Here is a 15,888-nt window from a genome sequence, read left to right on the forward strand (position 1 = left end):
TATAGGGATAAACAGTTCAAGAGAAAAATCACAGCAGTTTGTTGAAAAAGCAACTCTCACAAAATTCAGTTATATGACTTTATTGCTAACTTCTCCTGAAATTAAGAAAATCTTACATTCTCTCCAAAATAAAAACTCATCTGATTTGGATGGTGTTTCGCGTAGAGTACTAAAGATTTGTACCCGACCGTCAGTGAGGCAGGACCTTCCACTGCTGTTGCAGATAAGGCGAGTACATCGTTTGTTTGCGAACTATATTTATGAGCTCCAAACAGTCACTTATTTCCAGTTATCTGTATGGATACTAATTTAGTTTTTTAATTTATTGCGTGTTTGTGTGCTTATTTGGCACAGTCTTCAGTTTTAATAGCCATGTAGTGTAAAGTACCTCCGCTTCTATCGACCGTCGTATCGTACAGGCTTTTTTTTGTTTTACGTAGATCAACTCAGTGTCGTATAGACTGTCACTGAGGAAGGACCCCCGTTGCTGCTGCACATAAGGCGAGTACACCGTTTGCCTGCGGATTATATTTATGAGTTTCAAACAGGAGCGACTTATTTTCAGTTTTCTGCGTGAATGCTAGTTTCTTAATTTCTTCCGCGTTTGAGCGTTATAACAACTATATATGGTACAGTTTTGCAGTCTTTGATATAGGTAGGGGCTGTGATTGCTGTGTTCAGATGCTAGGTGAGTTGGTGACCCTTCACGCACAGCCCCAGGCGGTGTTGGCTTCGGTCACATAGCTTGAGGCTGTTGCCGATGGGTGTCCCTGTGGAAGGCCAGACGTGGGGACGTGTGTGACGCCCAGCACTTCCCACGTGTCCCCCAACAGGTCCACTACTGTGGAGGCTCCGGGCACTGCCCACACTGAAGTTGACCCCTCACCCTTAGTCGAGTAGGAGGTCGCTCCAAGGTATGAGAGACAGCGAAAGACTTTCCAGGGTGCCAATCATAGGACCTCCCCGGTTCATCCGACGAACAGGTTTAGGGTGCTGTGTATAGCTGACGAATTATCTGAACCAGATGCAGTCGCTCGCTCTACTCCAGAGGAAGCCTCTCGGTCCACAAGCTCTGGACAGTCACAGAGGGTGCAGTAACTGATAGTTACCAGTTGCAATGCGAGGTGCGTAATGGGGTCGTTTAGGGATATGGCTGCCAAGGAGGGGAAGGAACCCATTGTGCTCTCTGTGTGCATACCAGGAAGAGTCATTCCAGAAGCGGAAAGACTGCTTCCGGATCCCATGAAAGACACACGGTGCAGCCAACTGCAGGTGGTGGCTCATGTCGGAACTGATGATATGTGTCGCTTTGGATCGGAACTGATTCTCTCTAGTTTCGGACGGTTAACTAAAGTAGTAAAGACTGCCAGTCTTGTTTGTGAGATGAAGACGGAGCTTACCATCTGTAGCATCGTCGAGGGAACAGATCTTGGTCCTTCGGTACAGAGCCGAGTGGAGGGTCTGAATCAGAGGCTCAGACGGTTCTGTGATCGTGCTGGCTGCAGATTCCTCGACTTCGCCATAGGACGATGGGTTTCCGGGTCCCGCTTTATAGGTTAGGGATCGGCTGCTCTCAGAAAGCCGCTAAAAGGGTAGCAGAGGTTATATGGAGGAGACTGGGTGGTTTTTTAGGTTAGAGGGTCTTGGGAAAGTACAGGAAGACAGTCAGTCTAAAGGACTGCAGGACAAATACAGGAAGGTAGCCTGGCAATAATCGGTATTGAATTGTAAACTGTTGTAACTGTGTTGGAAAAGAACCAGAGCTCCAAGCGGTAATAAAAAGCACAGAATATCAAATCGTTATAGGTGTGAGAAGTTGGCTAAACTGGAAATAAGTTCATCCGACATTTTAGCAAAGGATCTAACCGTGTTCAGAAGAGACAGTTTAAACACAATAGGTGATGTAGCATTTATTGCTGTCACAAATAGTTTACCATGTAGTGAAATTGAAGTAGATAGTCGCCGTGAGTTAGTACAAGTAGAGGTTACACTTGATAACCGGAATAAATTAATAACTGGTTAATTTTACCGACCACCCGTCCCTTCCCCCCAACCTCGAGTCGCGGTCCGGCACAAACTGTTATTGTTACCATTGCTTTATGCAGCTTATGGTTGCCCATATTCGCAACTCCTTATACGAGGGTCGTACGATAAGTAATACCCCACATTTAAAAAAAATCCATTAATATATATAGACAAACGTCCTTGTTGGTGCTCCACATTTGATGTTTGTTTTCGTTGAAGTTTCGAACCGTTCTGGTAGACGGCAGAGCCGTAGTACAGCGTCAAAATAGTGTCTACATAGGACTCACATTACAAGCAGCGTGCTGTTATTGAATTCTTACGTGCAGAAAAGAAACCGTGGTGAACACCCATAAACGTTTGTGTGCAGTGCATGGCGATGCTGCAGTTAATAGGAGAACAGTTGGGCGACGAGTAAAGAAAGTTACAGCCACAGGAAATGCAGAAATAGAGCTCCATTATCAGCCACGCTCGGGACGTCCTGTCACAGCCACTGCTCGAGATATGCTGAATCGTGCGGATGCCATTATTCGTACCGACCGGCGGATCACAACTCGACAATTGGCTGTGCAGTTGTCGGTCAGCAATGAAAATGTGTCTGCAATGTTCGAGACTCTTGGATATTCAAAGAGGTTGATTCAGATGCTTCAAATGGCTCTGAGCACTATGGGACTTTACATCTGAGGTCATCAGTCCCCCAGAACTTAGAACTACTTAAACCTAACTAACCTAAGGACAGCACTCACATCCATTCCCGAGGCAAGATTCGAACCTGCGACCGTAGCAGTCGCGCGGTTCCGGACTGAAGCGCTTAGCACCGCTCGGCCACCGCGGCCGGCATTCAAAGAGGTGCTCACGATGGGTTCCACGAATGCTCAAGTGGACCACAAGATTCAAAGAAAGGCCATTTCATCTGAATTGTTGGAGCTTAAATATTCTCTACGAAGAATACACTTTGAAGAGGCCAAGAGTGTCAGTCATGCAGTGAAAACATGGCTACGCCTACAGGACAAGAGCTTTTACCAGCAGGGAATACATGTGCTTCCACAACGTTGGCGTACGGCGCATAGAACGTGATGGAGGAGGAGGAGGAGGAGATTAGTGTTTAACGTCCCGTCGACAACGAGGTCATTAGAGACGGAGCGCAAGCTCGGGTGAGGGAAGGATGGGGAAGGAAATCGGCCGTGCCCTTTCAAAGGAACCATGCCGGCATTTGCCTGAAGCGATTTAGGGAAATCACGGAAAACCTAAATCAGGATGTCAGGAGACGGGATTGAACCGTCGTCCTCCCGAATGCGAGTCCAGTGTGCTAACCACTGCGCCACCTCACTCGGTAGAACGTGATGGAGAATAGGACACGGACAAGACATGTTAATGTATATTGTCACCAAATGCTGACTCTTAACAATAAATATGTTCTGGGAAAAAATGTGGGACATTACTTATTGACAACCCTCGTCCATTTCATGTATTTCATAACTGCTGTAGTCGCCGCAGTGCCTGTTTTTAGGACATCCGTACATGTCCGAAGGAGCACTGCATCGTACATCTGAATAACACTGGCACTGCAATATCGCATTTATCCGCAGACACCAGGCAAGCGATTTTCAGTTAAAATGTCTTCCCTGTTCGGGGATATACGTAATGAATGTACGAGTGGAGGTTGCTGACACAAGGCTGACGACATTTGTAAGTTGGGACGGGCACGAAATCCTGATATAATGCGTCAGCTCGCCATAAGCGGGAAATCTGGGTTCGAGTCCCGATCTGCTACAAATTTTAATTGTTATCATTCCATTATACAGCTGATGGCTGTCTATATTCGCAACTGCGATTTCATTTCATGTAAGATAATAGAGTGGTATTCCGAGGGTCGTGAGATCGAATTCCTATGCACAGGCGTTTTTATTTTCAAATTTTACGTTACTTACACTGCTAATAAACTACGCTAATGCTGAGCATATCGTATTTATTAGTATTTCTATAGAAGACATTAAAAAGGAAGGCAAAGGAAAACTTGGTATTACAAATAAATTTCCAGAAAGGGGCTATAAAGCGTACACGGAAACTTCATATATAAAATTAGATAATTCTATTATCGTTTTTGACAGCTTATTTACACGGGGTCGGGTGATATTCATCCTAAACAGAGGGGAAAGAGTAAGACTCCGATCATTTTGCACCGGCTACAAACATTTATTTATTACAATTGCGTGGCTGTTTTAAAGTTTCTATAGAGAAACAAATTTGATTTACATTCATAAAAGACAGTCTCTCATCGCACAGTTTGGGAACGCGTTTCGCGAAATATTGACGAGGATAACTAGTGAAGCACAATCGAAAGTATTTTGACGTAGTCTTTCGGAATTTGATATCTTTTTCTCGATGGGCCGATTTTACTTGCAACGGGAACCAATTGTTAGCGTGCAGCTGAAAAGGGCCGCTCTAATATCAAAATGCAACTTATGGAATACGAGGTCCTGTACGCTTTAATTAAAATCCCTTCCGACCGGTCTAAGGCGCTGCAGTCATGGACTGTGCGGTTGGTCCCGGCGGAGGTTCGAGTCCTCCCTCGGGCATGGCTGGGTGTGTTTGTCCTTAGGATAATTTAGGTTAATTAGTGTGTAAGCTTAGGGACTGATGACCTTAGCAGTTAAGTCCCATAAGATTTCGCACACATTTGAACATTTTTTTAAATCCCTTCTTGGTAATTTCTTAGTAGACCCCAATTTACCTCTGCCTTTCCTTTCCATGCCCCTCTTGAAAATATTAATAAATACAATATATTGACCATTATTTCGACTAATTTGCACTGTAAGTTAAGTAAAAATTGAAAATAAAAGATGTTTTCGACAAGGAATTCGATTCCAAGACCTTCATATACCGTTATGTGCTGCTTCCGTTGCTCCCAAAAAATGGTTCAAATGGCTCTGAGCACTATGGGACTCAACTTCTGAGGTCATCAGTCCCCTAGAACTTAGAACTACTTAAACCTAACTAACCTAAGGACATCACACACATTCATGCCCGAGGCAAGATTCGAACCTGTACCGTAGCGGTCGCGCGGTTCCAGACTGTAACGCCTAGAACCGCTCGGCCACTCCGGCCGGTCCGCTGCCCCAGCCGTTGCCTGGTAACTATGCTAACGTAAATGTCTCATGCCCACCCGAACCCGAAAAATGCTATTTTTTTCCAAACGCTTAGCCAGTTGGAGTTTCCACTTCTGTCACTTTCATTTCCAGTCAAGTCCTGTGAATAGCATGAATATGGACCAAATTGGTGATTACGAGTAGGCGCGGTCCCGTTGCCAGTATAGAAAGTATGAATGCTCTTCCGTGTAACACGCCATTGCTCGTGGGTAGTGATGTAAGCAAGCCGGGCGCCAAGCAGAGTGACCTGGCTTTTGCGCTAGCTGATAACGTGGCGCCAGTGCCGCCCCAGTTGAGGCAGGCCACATCAATTATGTGTCTCAGCGCCCCCCCCCCCCCCCTCCCGCCCTCCATACAAATATATCTCTGACGACGCAAGGCGAAGGAGAGGAAGTCATCGGTCCCGCCACAGGCGATGAAATCAAGCGCAGCTTGAGAGTCTGGATACCAGTAAAACACATTGCACTGACCTGCTAACGAATTTCATGCTGTGACAAATGTCAGGCAGACCTCTCATCGAAGATCTCATAGGTGATTTCAACAGCATCATATTTAACGACACTTTCCTAACATCGGGGAAAGCAGACTTAGGAAGGATGATTGGTGTTTAACGTTCGTCGACATGGAGGTTTTAGATATGGAGCACAAGCTCGGAATGTGCTAAGGATGGGGAAGCAAATCGGCCGTATCCTTTCAAAGGAACAATCCGGCATTTGCCTCTAGAGGTTCAGGGAAATCACGAAAAACCTAAATCTGGATGGCCGGACGCGGGTGTGAACCGTCATCCTCCCGACTCCGAATCCAGTGTGCTGATCACTATGGCAACACGCTCAGTAGAAGCACTCGTAGGCAAAACTCGTACGTAAGGCTGATAAAGGTTTTCATTCGTCGAGGAATGACTGGCCTCTCAGCCTGCTGCTCTTTAGGGTAACTTTACTACCTTTCGTTCAAGAAATCGATTTTTTTAAATTGCATATTTGGATCCATAAAAGTGTTTAGAATTCACAACTGAAACGGTTTTTCCGAATACAGAACGGAAATGTTTGATATTCGTGGTTGAACAAAAAAATGCACCTGCCCGAAATCGGTCTTTTTTCACGCACCAGTTTTTTTTTCTTTCGGGGGTCGAGTTATTGTACCGGAGCTTGGGAGGAAACACACAAAATTCAAATGAAAGTCTGAACCTCGTGTGTTTGGAAGTTAGCCCCCAAGCATTTGCATTCTGGTGCGAAGACTGTGGAGATTGCGACTTTCCTGGCAGTGAGCAGCTTCAACGAAGGCTGTTCAGCAATTCTGAGGACCATGACAACGATGGACGTCACCCTGGAACTCCATTCGAATCAGTTCGCCAAGCATTCGGACCACCACCGGATTCAAGCGGCCGAAACCCGGATGTCACCGGCCGTACGAGCGGCTCTGGGGCAGCGCAGGATGGCCCACATCGAGCAGAACGCTCTCTATGAGGAAGAGAAAGGGCTATTTTATGGACCCGGAATAGCAGATTCGACTAAGTTGAATAATATTGCATTTATATGTAGTCAAAACTTCAAACGAGTTTTTCTAGAAATGACTTTTTTTATCGCGTGGTATGGTAACTTCAAATCTACTCAAGCGATTGGTATTATTCTTTGTTTTCGACGAAGCTAACTAAATTGTCTAGGAGTTGTACCACTTTTATTCCGATCCATCAACTATAAATATTTTTACTTGGCCGACAAAGTCGAAAAATCGATGAAAAAACCTTATTTTGTTTCAAATGGCCGCCATTTTGTTTCCTTTGGTCCAAATAACTTAAGCGAGGTACAACTTCTACAGAATCTTATAAAATTCGCTAACGTAAACTCAATTTTGATTTCAGACGAGCCGGCTGACCTGTGGTTTACTATCTACCGCGTGTGGAGGTCTACATCGAAATTTTGTTTCGTTCTGACCGCACTTCCGTCTTTGCTCTTCGACATTTCCGGTCGAAAAAATTTCAGTTTGTAGAGGAAATAGCAATAAACATTTTGACCAAATTTGCCGTTGATATCTATAACACATCCCGAGAAAAAAATTCTCAAAGAACATGCTTTTTTCGGGCCAAAGATAGTAAACCTCCCCTTAAGGTCTTTGAGAGACCTCATCACGCCAACCTCCTCTTCTACGTGGAAGCTGAGAGCCTACTCTCTGACGAATAGTTTGGCTTCATGAAAGGACATATTCACCGACTTCTGAGACGTGTTGGATAAGCGGTGGAGGCAATTGAGATCTGGGAATACTTCGGGACAATAGTCCTTGACGACTCACAAACATTCGACTACATGTGGTATGATGAGCTGAAAGATAACCTCTTTGTGTGACAGATACCAACGCCTCACGTGCCGTTCTTTCATGTTAGGTCCCAAGATGGTTTTTCCTCGGAACATTGGAAACTAGTGGTATTCTTACAAGATTCAGTGCGGAGCCTTCTCCTGGTCACTCTTGAACGCAGTGGATTTTCCAACCTACCCATCCCGCTTTGCACATGGACGACACACGTACCAGTATGTCCTTCTCGACTGGCATTCAAAGAAAGTCTACAGTCGGTAGCCCGTAAATAACCAGGTCATGCCATATTAGTTGGAGGTGACTATAGACTGGGACGTCTATGAATTCATTGCACGGGGTACAGACAGACAATTTTGCGAAGTGCTTTTGAATACGTAATTCGAAAACTGTCTTGAGGAGCTAGTTCGACAGCCCACACGCAATTGAAATATTTTAAACCTTGTAGCTACAAACAGGCCTGACGTTATCAACGGTGTCAGTATAAAAAAGAGTAGAGACAGGGATTGGTGACCATGATCTCATAGTAGCTATGGTTAATAAAGTTAATAAATCAATCTAGAAGGCTAGGAGAGTGTATATGCTAGAATGAGCTGACAAGCAGTCGTTAGCATCCCACGTAGACAATGAATGGACATAATTTAGTTCCAGTATCATGGACGTAGAGGAATTATGGGTAAAATTTAAAAAGACTGTAAACCGTGCTCTGGAATAGTATGTACCGAGTAAGTGGATTAAGTACGGAAAAGACCCACCGTAGTTTAAAAAAAAATTCGGAACATACTGAGGAAGCAAAGACTGTTGCACTCTCGGTTTAAAAGTCAAAGCGCAAATGACGACAGGAAAAAGTTAGCACAGATTCGTGTGGCTGTGCAAATATCTATGAGTGAAGCATCCAACAAGTACCATCGTCATATCTTAGCAAAAGATCATGCAGAGAATCCGAGAAAATTCTAGTCCTACGTTGAATCGCGAAGCGTGTTGAAGGCTTTCTACCCATTCATTCGTTGACCTGTCTTGCGTGGCGACAGAAGATAGCAAAAGGAAAGACGAAGTTCTAAATTTCGCATTTGAGAAATCGTTCGTGCAGGATAATCGTACAAATATACCGTCGGCTAATCATCGCACAGACTTCCGTACGGAGGACATAGTAGTACGTATTCCTGGCGTACATAAACTACTGAAACGGTTGAAAACAAGTAAATTGCCAGGTCCAGATAGAACCCCAATTCGCTTTTACATAGAGCATTCTTCGGCACTACTCCCTTATTTAGCTTTTATTTACAGCGAATTTCGCGCCCAGCGCAAATTCCCAAGCGACTGAAAAAAAACCTATATAAGAAGGGTAAAAGAAAGGATCAGCAAAATTACAGACCAGTATCCCTAACATCGGTCTGCTGCAGAATTACTGGCAACATTATCAGTTGGAATATAATAAATTTCCTTGAGACGGAAAAACGTCTGTCTATAAATCAGCACGGTTTCAGAAAGTATCGCTCGTGTGAAACTGAGCTTGCCCTTTTATCACATGACATCCTGCGAACTCTGGATGGAGAACAACATGCAGAGCCCATATTCATAGATATCCGGAAAGCAGTTGACATGGTGCCCCACTGCAGTCTGTCAAGGAAGGCACGAGCATACGGAGTAGGTCACCAGATACACGCTAACGTGACCTAAGTCATGGGACCTCCTTTTGCCCGTATAGTGAATCAGTTCTAAGCGGCATGGACTCAACTAGTCGTTGGAAGTCCACTGCAGAAATATTGAGCCGTGCTGCCTCTACAGCGTCCTTAATTGCGAAAGTGTTGCCGGTGCAGGATTTTATGCGCGAACTGACCTCTCGATTATGTCCCATAAACGTTCGATGGGATTCATGTCGGGTGATCTAGGTGGTCAGATCATTTGCTCGTACTGTCCACAATATTATTCAAACCAAACGCGAATAATTGTGACCCGGTGACATGGCGCATTTTCATCCACAGAAGTTCCATCATAGTTTGGGAACATTAGGTGCATGAATCGTTGCAAATGGGATCAATGTAGAAGAACAGAACTATTTCCATTCAACGATCGGTTCAGTTGAACCAGAATACCAAGGCCATTCCATATAAACACAGCCCCCACCATGATAGAGGCACCAACAGCTTGCGCAGTACCACGTTGACGACTTGGGCCCAGGCTTCGTGAGGTCTGCGACACGCTCGAAGCCTACTATCAACTCTTACCAACTAAAATTGGGTCTCATCTGACCAGGTCACAATTTTCCAGTCATCTAGGCCGATATGGCCAAGAGCCCGGGAGAGGACCTACAGGCGATGTCGTGCTGTCGGCAAATACACTCGCGTCGGTAGTCTGCTGCCATAGCCCATTAACGACAAATTTCACCGCTCTCTTTATGGATCTGGTTCGCCGTACGTTCCATATTGATTTCGGCAGTTATTTCAGGCACTGTTGCTTGTCTGTTACGACTTACAATACTAAGCACACACCGCTGCTCTCGGTCGTTAAGTGAGAGCCGTCGTTCACTGCGTTGTCCGTGATGAGAGGAAATGTCTGAAAATTTGGTATTCTCGGTACACTCTTGACACTGTGGATCTTGTAATATTAAGTTCCCTAACGATTTCCAAAACGAAATGTCCCATCGTCTAGCTCCAACGACCATTCCGTAGTCATAGTCTGTTAATTCCCGTCGTACGACAATAATCACGTCGGAAACCTTTTCACATTAATCACCTGAGCAGCTCCACCAATACACTGCCCTTTTATATCTCGTGTGCGCGATACTACCGTCATCTGTAGGTGTGGGTATCGCTATCCTTTAAGTTTTGTCATCTCAGTGTATTATGTGAGTGGTTCAAAGACTTCTTAAAAATAGAACCCAGTACGTTATACTCGACAGCGAGTGTTCATCAGGGACATGGGTATCGTCAAGACTGCCCCAGTGAACTCTGATAGGACGGCAGTTATACCCTACTGCAGGGTGAACAGCAATTTGAAGCTGTTTACTGACGGTGCTGTAGTGTGCGGGAAAGTGTCGTCGTTGAGTGACTGTAGGAGGATACCTGATGGCTTAGACAAAATTTATATTTGGTACTGTGAATGGCAGCTAGCTCTAACTGTAGAAAAATGTGAGTTAATGTATGTAAGTAGCAAAACCAAACCCGTAATATTCGACTGCTGTTTTAGTAGTGTGCTTCTTGACAAAGTACGTTGATTAAATATCTAGGCGTAATAACGTTAAAAAGCGATATGAAACGGAATGAGCATGTGACGATTGTGGTAGGGGAGGCAAATGGTCGACTTCGGTTTATTGGAAGAATTTTAGGAGGTGTGGTTCATCTGTAAAGCAGACACTAGTGCGACCCATTGTTGAGTAGAGCTCGAGTGTTTGGGATCCACTCCAGGTCTGATTAAAGGAAGACTTGGAATTGTTAGTAGTAGGTTCGAACAACTCGCAAGTATTGTAAAAATGCTTCGGGAACTCAAATGGGAATCCCTGAAGGGAAGACGACGTTCTTTTCGAGAAAATTTAGAGAACCAGTATTTGAAGATGACCGACGAACGATTCTACTGCCACCAACGTACATTTCTCGTAAGGATCACGAAGGTAATATAAGAGACATAAGGGCTTGTACGGAGACAAATAGATAGTCATTTTTCCCTGGCTCTATTTCCAACTGGAACAGGAAAGGAAATCACTCGTAATGATATAAGTTACCCTCCGCTGCGCACCACACGGTGGCTTCTAGAGTATGTATGAAATACAGAGGTAGACTTTGACGCCAGCACAATGAAGAGCTGAGGTCGAAAGCAATGGGTACGCAGCAGTAGCTGTAGCCATGCTAAACCAGCTATCCACACTTTCACAGTGAGTTGGAGTTGTTTTGCGCAAGACGCTACCGTAATTAGTGCTAGAGTATGCGGCAGTAACCTGGAGTTTTGCGGCCGGTATGAATCTCAGTGTATGCCAATTAAAGCTCTCAAATTCACTTTCATCTATCTTGGATTTTCCACTTATGGAGTTTCATCAGGTAGCCGAAATTTTTTACTTCCAGAAGAGGTTTAAGGGATCGTCCAGTGATTTCTATGAGAAACGTAGGACATCAGAGAAGCGACACATCCACAACTTGGACACGAAACTGCAGCACCATTTCGCCACAAGATGGCGACATCTGCTGGCTTACTAATACGTAAGACGCATCATTCAAATCGTATGACGAAACAACTCGAGTCCTTTCACAGATGGCTCTGAAACAAGAATTGTAGCGCAGATAAATCTCGAGCTGGAAAAGCAGCGTGTTTGTAGAGGTCTAAGACGTAAGATGTGTGGTAGTCGAGTTTCAAATGATGTAGTTCTCAGTTTAGCATTTACCGGTGTAATTTACATTGCTGCTCGCATTCAAGTGTTCGAGGCTACTTACTCCCATGCTCCTTGACGTAACAGTTACCCTACAAAAAATGAAAAGATTATCGAAAGATCTCGGCATAATCTTCGACAAACATATAAACTGGGAAGTGCAAATTGTCAGAGGAAGATTAAAACCTATCCCTTTCCTTTATGCAATTCCAAAATTTAGAGAAGATACCGCGTAATGTAAGAGAAAGACAACAAATCCGGCGGAATCTATATTACTGAGATGTATTTTAACATTTCACAAATACCGAAAACTGGACACAACGCGAACTGGATATCTGGACGAGGATTTGAAGTGTTATGCTCCCGAATACGAGTTCAGTGTCACACACTGCGTAAGTAGCCCGTTTACATATTCGTATTTTGGCAGCGCTATAGGCTGCATTAATATCACTGACAGCACTCAGCGCCCTCGCTAAGATACTCTGTGGCTGGAAGGACTCGCAGTTTGAAGTTAATATTCAGCAGTGTTAGAGGTTGGCGTTCGGAAGTGTTAGCACCAGAGGACGGCCTGGACGTATGTTCCTCATGGAGATTTAGTATTGGTTGGATATGGCTTGTAAAATGATGATTCATGTAGCTGCTAATGTTTGAAAAATTGAATTATTGACGATTATACAATTTTTGGAACTGGACGTCACATGCTTGACGTAAAAATTTGCTAAATACATTGTGTGCTCTGCAACAAAATCTTTCCTTTGGTAATGACATGCCTATTTGTAGTTAGAGCCTACAGTAGTTACAATCTTTTTATTTAGCTAGTTGTAGTTGCTGCTTGCCGCATTTGCTGTAGTTCGAGTAATGAAGATTTTCTGTGAAGTAAGTAACTTATGAAATGTATGGGTTATTATTTGCAGTCAGATTGCGTTGCGTTTCCATATTGTGGGCAATAAATGAGTAGAATATGTTTGAGTTGTAATTGTCAGGGAAACTTCTGTAGGTCAGTGAATTGATAAAAAAAAAAGAAAACAAAAGAAATGAGACAGTAGGTTCAAGTTCACTCAGCAGTTTAAGAACATTCAGCAAGCATTCGGCAGTTTTAGACATAAAACATAGAAGTTTCAACTGCGCTAAGTTACAACAAGTTGCGGGACATACGCACGTCCGCAGAGGGAGGCTGCTTTCCCTAAATGGCAGCTGTTTGTAACCGAGACTTGTCTTTCGACAGTGCCGTCGTCTGTTAGAATAGGAAGTTACCTGTTCTCGCATCGCTCAATCATGTTATAGTAATGGGCTAGCTGTTACCCGCGGCTGCTTTCGCGTATCAGTACTTTAGAGCATGCTGACGGGCTGGGGCAGGAGCGCGAATCTATGCATCGTGCTATTGAAGTACCTAAGCATATACGACGTGTATATTATGCAAAAAATATAACAATTTTTAACATGAGTTATTTTCACTGATGCAAAAAGTGTTCCATCCCCATCTTCGTGCCGGCCGCGGTGGCCGTGCGGTTCTAGGCGCTGCAGTCTGGAACCGCGGGACTGCTGCAGTCGCAGGTTCGAATCCTGCCTCGGGCATGGATGTGTGTGATGTCCTCAGGTTAGTTAGGTTTAAGTAGTTCTAAGTTCTGGGGGACTGATGACCTAAGATGTTAAGTCCCATAGTGCTCAGAGCCATTTGAACCAACCCATCTTCGTACTTTTAGGTGTCGACTTTTCTTTTTTTATTTTCAAAGTAAGCTATGTTCTTCCTCAGAGTTCAAGACATCTCAATATGAAATTTCATAAAAAATGATTCAGCGGTTTAGTCGTGATAACTTAACAGAGCTACTTTCGCACCTATTATATTAGAGCATGGATAAAACACACTGAGAATTGTAGAAGTATTGTATTCGTTATGTTGAATCGTATTACGTAGAACATAACAATGAATAAAAGCGTTGAAGTGTCGAAGAATAAATAACTTTTACAATGAGTAAATATTTTCCCTAATTAGCGTAATATTCTTCAAATCAATAAATATCTTGTATGCAAAATAGCTAAGCAGGGATGGCTAGAGGACAAATGTAAGGATGGAGAGGCGTATATCACTAGGGGTAAGATAGATACTGAATACAGGAAAATTAAAGAGACCTTTGGAGAAAAGAGAACCACTTGCATGAATATCAAGAGCTCAGATGGAAACCCAGTTCTAAGCAAAGAAGGGAAAGCAGAAAGGTGGAAGAAGTATATAGAGGGTCTATACAAGGGCGATGTTATTGAGGACAATATTATGGAAATGGAAGAGGATGTAGATGAAGATGAAATGGGATATACGATACTGCGTGAAGAGTTTGACAGAGCACTGAAAGACGTAAGTCGAAACAAGGCCGCTGGAGTAGACAGCATTCCATTAGAACTACTGGTAGCCTTGGGAGAGCCAGTCCTGACAAAACTCTACCATATGGTGAGCAAGATGTATGAGACAGACGAAATACACTCAGGCTTCAAAAAGAATATAATAATTCTAATCCCGAAGAAAGCAGGGGTTGAAAGATGTGAAAATTACCGAACTATCACTTTAATAAGCCACGGCTGCAAAATACTAACACGAATTCTTTACAGACGAATGGAAAAACTGGTAGAAGCCGACCTCGGGGAAGATCGGTTTGGATTCCGTAGAAATGTTGGAACACGTGAGCCAATACTGACCCTAAGACTTATCTTACAAATAGATTAAGGAAACGCAAACCTACGTTTCTAGCATTTGTAGACTTGGAGAAAGCTTTTGACAATGTTGACTGGAATACTCTGTTTCAACTTCTGAAGGTGGCAGGGGAAAAATACAGGGAACTGAAGGCTATTTACAATTTGTACAGAAACCAGATGGCAGTTATAAGAGTCTAGGGGCATGAAAGGGAAGCAGTGGTTGGGAATGGACTGAGACCCGATGTTATTCAATCTGTATATTGAGAAAGCAGTAAGCGAAAGAAAAGAAGAATTTGGAGTAGAAATTAAAATCCATGGAGAAGAAATTAAAACTTTGAGGTTCGCCGATGACATTGTAATTCTGTCAGAGACAGGAAAGGACCTGGATGAGCAGCTGAACGGAATGGACAGTGTCTTCAAAGGAGGATATAAGATGAACATCAACAAAAGCAAAACGAGGATAAGGGAGTGTAGTCGAATTAAATCGGTTGACGCTGAGGGAATTAGATTGGGAAATGAGAAACTTAAACTAGTGAAGGAGTTTTGTTATTTGGGGAGTAAAATAACTGAAGATGGTCGAAGTAGAGAGGATATAAAATGCAGATTGGCAATGGCAAGGAAAGCGTTTCTGAAGAAGAGAAATTTGTTAACATCTAGTATAGATTTATGTGTCAGGAAGTCGTTTCTGAAAGTATTTGTATGGAGTGTAGCCATGTATGGAAGTTAAATAGTTTCGACAAAAGGAAATGGAAGCTTTCGAAATGTGGTGCTGCAGAAGAATGAAGAAGGTTAGATGGGTAGATCACATAACTAATGAGGAGGTATTGAATAGAATTTGAGTGAAGAGAAATTTGTGTCACAAATTGACCAGAAGAAGGGTTCGGTTGGTAGGATATATTCTGAGGCATCAAGGGATCGCCAGTTTAGTATTTGAGGGTATCGCGGAGGGTAAAAATCCAAGAGGGAGACCAAGAGATGAATACACTAAGCAGATTCAGAAGGATGTAGGTTGCAGTAGGTACTGGGAGATGAAGAAGCTTGCACAGGATAGAGGGATAGAGTAGCATGGAGAGCTGCATCAAACCAGTCTCTGGACTGATGTCCACAACAACAACACACTTTCTAAAGTAGCTTACGTTTTTCCTCAGTGTTCAAACAATCTTCGTATCAAATTTCATCTGTATCAGTTCAGCGGCTTAGTCACGAAAAGGTAAAGGGCAAACACAGTGTCGCATTTTTAAAACTTTAAATTACAATATATTTTTTTCGTGATCTGATTTTGATGAAATAAAATCTGTATGTTGCCCCTAGCTAATCTCAAGTGACCTGTGAAAACCCCATGAAAACTCGTCTAGTAGTTTTGGAGAG

General features: G+C 43.5%; 1 protein-coding gene across 1 annotated transcript in view; it reads left to right on the plus strand.

Moving 5' to 3' along the window:
* Positions 1-420: 420 nt before the first annotated feature.
* Positions 421-15,888, plus strand: part of LOC126298722 (uncharacterized) — a 355,049-nt gene continuing 339,581 nt past the window's right edge. Inside the window, exon 1 of the mRNA XM_049990151.1 lies at positions 421-501. The gene's annotated coding sequence lies outside the window, so the exon portion shown is untranslated. The remainder of the gene's footprint in view (positions 502-15,888) is intronic.

This window comes from Schistocerca gregaria, chromosome X, assembly GCF_023897955.1.
Source record: "Schistocerca gregaria isolate iqSchGreg1 chromosome X, iqSchGreg1.2, whole genome shotgun sequence".
Taxonomy (NCBI): domain Eukaryota; kingdom Metazoa; phylum Arthropoda; class Insecta; order Orthoptera; family Acrididae; genus Schistocerca; species Schistocerca gregaria.